At 41.1% G+C, this 6,060-nt stretch overlaps 1 pseudogene; it reads left to right on the forward strand.

Annotated features, from left to right (window-relative positions):
• The first annotated feature begins 2,376 nt into the window (after window positions 1-2,376).
• On the forward strand, window positions 2,377-2,996 carry LOC101424532 (olfactory receptor 56A1-like; annotated as a pseudogene).
• Window positions 2,997-6,060: the final 3,064 nt, after the last annotated feature.

Genomic DNA, 6,060 nt, shown 5'->3' on the forward strand with positions numbered 1-6,060 from the left:
TGACAACATTGCACTACTACCAAAGACAAACAAAGACACCACAAGAAAGGAAAATTACAGACCAATTCCTCTAATGAACATAGATGCAAAAACCTCAAGACAATACTTGCTAATCGTAGTCAACAACACATTAAACAAAATTATAACATGATTAAGTGGGATTTATTCCAGGTATGCAAGGATGGTTCAACATAAGAAAACCAATCAATGTAATACACCATGTAAACAGATTGAATGGAAAAAATCACATGATCATATGTATAGAAGCAGAAAATCATTGGACAAAATACAGCAGCCTTTCCTGATAAAAACCCTACCAAAAAAAATCAGAATAGAAGGAAATTTTCTAAACACGATAAAGGGTATTTATGAAAAACCTACAGCCAACAACGTTCACAATGGTGAAATCCTAAAATCTTTCCCCCTAAGATGAGGAACAAGACAAGGATGCCCACCATCAACCCTTCTATTTAGTATTGCCTTAGAAGTACTTGCTTGTGCACTGAGGCAAGAACCAGATACAAAAGTCATCCAAATTGGAAAGGAAGAAGTCAAAATTTCATTATTTGCAGATGACATGATCCTATACATACAAAACCCTGAGACGTCTAAAACAAAGCTTCAGGAACTCATAAAAGAGTTCAGTACAGTCGCAGATTATGAGATCACTGCGCAAAAATCAGTAGCATTTCTGTACACCAATAATGAGCAAGCTCAAGAGGAAATCAAGAAACAAATACCATTTACAATAGTTAATAAAAAATCAAAAACCTAGGAATAAACTTACCTAAACAGGTAAAGAACTTATACACAGAGAACTACACAACACTGTTCAAGGAAATCAAAAAAGACCAAAATAAATGGAAGAATAATCCAGGTTCATTGAAAGGGAGACTAAATATTATTAAGATGTCTATCCTACCAAATCTGATCTACATGTTCAATGCAATCCCAATAAAAATCAGCACAGCATTCTTTAAGGAACTAGAAAAACCAGCTATGAAACTTATTTGGAAAGGAAAGAGACCGTAATATCCAATGACATACTGAAAAAGAAAAATGAAATTGGAGGAATCACACTACCTGACTTCAAAACAAACTACAAAACTACAGTATTGAAAACAGCATGGTATTGGCACAAGGAGAGAAGCACTGACCAACGGAACTGAATTGAGAGTTCTGATATACATTCTCATATATACAGTCATATGATATTCGATAACACTACCAAAGCCTCTCAACTGGGAGAGAATGACCTCTTCAACAAATGGTGCATGGAAAATGGATATCCATAGTAAAAGAATGAAAGAGGATTACCAACTCACACCTTATGCAAAAATCAACTCAAGATGGATCAAAGACCTAAATATAAGAGCCAAGTCCACAACGACCTTGGAAAGCAAAGCAGGGAAGCATCTACAGGACCTTGTACAGGAAATGGCTTCATGACCTTCACACCAAAAGCACAAGCAGCAAAAGAAGAAATAGATAAATGGGATTTCCTCAAAATTAAAGCTTCTGCACTTCAAAGGAGTTTGTCAAGAAAGTGAAACGAGAGCCTACACGATGGGAGAAAATATAGGGAAACCATATATCTGATAGGAGACTTATATCTTGCATATATAAAGAACGTCTATATCTTGAAAAAAAAAAAGACAAACAGCCCATTTGAAAAATGGTAAAAAGATTTGAACAGACACTTCTCCAAAGATGATCTACAAATGGCTAAAAAACACATGAAAAAATGCTCAAAATCCATAGCTATTACAGAAATGCAAATCAAAACAACAATGAGATACCATCTTACTCCCGTAAGTCTGGCAGCTATCAAAAAATCAAAAGACTACAATTGTTGCAGAGGATGTGAGGGAAAGGGAACACTCATCCACTGCTGGTGGGAACGCAGAAGGATCCAGCCAATATGGAGGATAGTTGGACGGTTTCTAAAAAACTAGCTATAGATTTGCCATATGACCCAGCAATTCCACTGCTGGGTATATATCCAGTAGAACTGAAAGCAAGACACAAACTGATACATGCACACCAATGTTCACAGCAACTTTGTTCACTATAGCCAAAAGTTGGAATCAACCCAAATGGCCATCAATAAATGAATGGATAAATAAAATGTGGTATATACATACAATGGAATACCACTCAGCTTTAAGAATGAATACACTATAAACACATTTCATAACATGGATGAATCTTGAGAACTTTGTTGAGTGAAGCAACCCAGGCATTGACGGACATATACTAAATGACCTCAATGATATGAAATAAGTAAACCAAGCTGCCTCAGAGAGTTGGAGACTGGATGATGGGATTAAAAGAATTTGCCGGGTAGAGGAAGGTTGTGAGCTGACACCTACCTGGATGAAATCTATGATAAACTGGAGATCCCCCAGCTGTAAGCACTGGCTCTCCCTGCCCCTGGGCCTCCTCTTCCTCCTGGCTATGGGGGCCAACACCACCCTCCTGATCACCATCCAGCTGGAGGCCTCTCTGCACGAGCCCATGTACTCCCTGCTCAGCCTCCTCTCCCTGCAGGACATCATGCTCTGCCTCACCGTCAGCCACAAGGTCCTGGCTTTCTTCTGGTTTGAAGCATGCATCAGCCTCTCAGCCTGCATCCTCCAGATGATCACAATGAATAACTTACTGCCCATGGAATCATGTACATTCCTGGTCATGACCTATCACCGCTATGTGGCCATCTGCAAGCCTCTGCACTACCCGTCCATCATCACTGACCAATTTGTGGCAAAGGCTGTTTTCTTCATCTTTGCCCAGAACATGTTTTTCACTGCACCTATCCCTATCCTTTCTGCCCAGCTCCATTATTATGGAAAAAATATAATTGAGAACTGTATCTGCGCCAACCTGTCTGTGTCCAAACTCTCTTGTGATACTGTTGCCCTGAACAGAATTTACAATTAATTCTGGCAATGATTATTTTGGGCTCTGACCTCTTCCTCATTTTCCTTCCCTATTAAAAAATGTATATCTTTGAAATGATTAAATAATATATGGTAACATTTTTTAACAAGTCAATTTTATTGATACATATTAATAAACCATGAAGTCATCCTAAGAGCACAAAAAAATAAAAAATAAAAAAATAAAGATCTGAGGTCCCACATCTGGGGCCCCCATCTTTGGAGAGTTAGAAAAGGGGTCCCTGAGAGCTCCCGGAGGAGACTCAGGGCCTCTCAGTTATCTGGGAAGGTGCTGCCTGGGCCTCATTCATTCAAAAAATAATACCCCAGTTCCACAGGAAGGTCTACAACCAGACCTCGAGCTAGACTTCCCTGCAGTACCATTTCTGCCACCAGATCCAGCTCCAGATGCAGCTTCTGGGTTGCAGGTAGCTCAAATTTTAGAGGCATCTCTAGAGTCAATTGTAAGGCTTGTTCCAGCAGCTGCTGAAGAGCTAGAGAGTGCAGGAGTCTCTCCCTCTCCCAAACCAAGCCCTCCCTTGAGAGAGGAACTGTGGACCCTCTTCCAGTGGGTCAGGAGGGCCCTAGCACTGATTCACCGATGCTTAATCTAAGGCCCTGCAAGTACCAAGTTTCACTGCTTTCCTGGGCTTTAGGATAAAAGAGACAGAAATTAGTGAGGAGGGACGAATTCAAGGAGCAATGGGAGGGTGATTAAAGGCAAAAGGAATTAAATATTTGGGTAGGGACACTATTTTTTTTGTATAAAGCAAGTTTTTTATGTTTAAGATTTATCTTATTTATTTCCTACGCCCCCCCCGCCCCCACCTCCCAGTGTCTGCTCTCTTCTGCGCATTTGTTGTGTGTTCTTGTGTCCATTTGCATTCTTAGCAGCATTAGGAACCAGTGTCTCTTTTTGAAGTGTCATCTTGCTGCGCCAGCTCTCTGTGTGCAGTGCCACACCTGGGCAGATTGCCCTTTTTTAGCGTTGGGCAGTTATCCTTGCAGGGTGCACTCCTTGTGTGTATGGCTCCCCTAGACAGGGGACACTCCTGCGAGGCATGACACTCCTTGCACCTGGCAGCACTGCACATGGGTCATCTTACCACATGGGCCAAGAGGCCCTGGGTTCAAACTCTGGACCTCCCATATGGTAGGAGGATAATCTATTAGTTGAGCCACACCCACTCCCAGAGCAAGTTCCTGACAAGAATATTACATTAAATATCTGTTTATATTGTAGCTTGGAATTTCAGTTTTCTTCTTTCATTTCTTGTGTTAATTAAAATGAGATACCGACTAACTCTGTCCTCCTTAAATTAAAAAAGTCTTCTGAGTCATCTTGCTTTTGATATGTGAAAATTTCTAAGGGTCATCCATCCATCCTTCCCTCGTTTGCTGAAAGAACACACAAGTGCCCATGTTGCCAGCAGATGTGCACGTCCGTATCACTAAACTAGGTGAGGAGCTGAGATATCCCATCAGAACTGGGATGAGGACTGAAGCAGCATTCAGGGGGCACAGCAAAAACCTCCCAAATGTGGGTGTGCTTAAACATTATATTTTTAAGGACAACTTCCTGACGATTTTTGGAAAAAGAGGGAATATTTTCTGGCTCTCATGCTAACATTTATTTTTACCTCTGATTAGGAATTTGTACTTTTCATGGTGAACTCTAGAATTCCAGCACTAAGTGGGGGGAAATGTAAACAGATCAAAACTTACACTGTGGAAAGGAAAAGGACACAGGAAGATTAACAGCAAGTGGACTAAGAGCAGGCAGGAAGGTGCCTCCTCAGTCCCCATCTAGCGAGCAACATGGTCAAGCAGTTACCTTAGGTTGTATCCTCCTGAGATCCTGGGTCCTGAATTCAGTAACTGTTACCTGGTTGACTTGTATCCAAGGCAGACATTTCTGATGCAGCTTTTAAGGCTACAGCTGGGCCTCTTGTTGTAAGCATTCCTCTCCCTATGAACTGGTATTTAACTACTGTGGGTGTAGGGAATGGGGACTCAAGCTTTAACTGGTACAGTTTCTCTATAGAGTAATGGGCAAATTTGCTACTGGATGGCAGTGACAATATCATGAACATAAATAACATCACCGAACTGCATACCTGAGAGTAAGCAAATGGAAAATTTTAGGTACGTTACCAGAATAAAACTTTCAAACATAGAACTATACAACACAGAGAACCCTAAAGTTAACTTTGGCCTACACTTAAGAGTATAATTCTGGGAAGTAGATTTCGCCCAATGGATAGGGCATCCACGTATCACACGGGAGGTTCAAGGTTCAAACCCAGGGCCTCCTGACCCGTGTGATCAGTTGGCCAATAAGCAGTGCTGATGCATGCAAGGAGAGCCATGCCACACAGGGGTGTCTCCCACCTAGGGGAGCTCCACGTGCAAGGACTGCACTGCATAAGGAGAGCCGCCAAGCGCAAAATAAAGTGCAGCCTGACCAGGAATGGCACCGCACACACGGAGAGCTGATGCAGCAAGATGACGGCAACAAAAAGAGACGCAGATATCAAATGCCTCTGACAAGAATACAAGCAGACACAGAAGAATACACAGCAAATGAATACAGAGAGCAGACAACTGCGGGGCGGGGAGTGGTAGGGAAGGGGAGAGAAATAAGTAAATCTTTAAAAAAAAAAACAGTATAATTCTAATATTGCTCTTTCATCAGTTATAACAAAAACACTGCATTAAGGCCAAGACTTAAAAGGGAAAACTGTCAGTGAAAGGGTTATATGGAACTCTATAGTTTATTCGTGATTTTACCATGAAACTACATCTCTAATAACAAGAAAATGTACTGAAAAAGCAAACCAATAAGTTCAATATTAACTGATCAAAGGAAAAATACAATGAACATGCCACATGCTGCACAAACACCATTCGTCAACATCTAATACATTTTCATGACGAAATACAAAAAACAAACAAGCCAATAGGAATAAGATTAAATAGCTAGCATCATACTCAGCAGTGAATGACTATAAGCATTCCTGACAGGATCAGGGGCAAATCAAAGATACTGTTTTTGTCACTGCTATTCATCACTGTCCAGGATGTCCCAACGTGAGCAATAAGGCAAGAAAACGAAGGCAGA

Source organism: Dasypus novemcinctus, chromosome 28, assembly GCF_030445035.2.
Source record: "Dasypus novemcinctus isolate mDasNov1 chromosome 28, mDasNov1.1.hap2, whole genome shotgun sequence".
NCBI classification, from domain to species: Eukaryota; Metazoa; Chordata; class Mammalia; order Cingulata; family Dasypodidae; genus Dasypus; species Dasypus novemcinctus.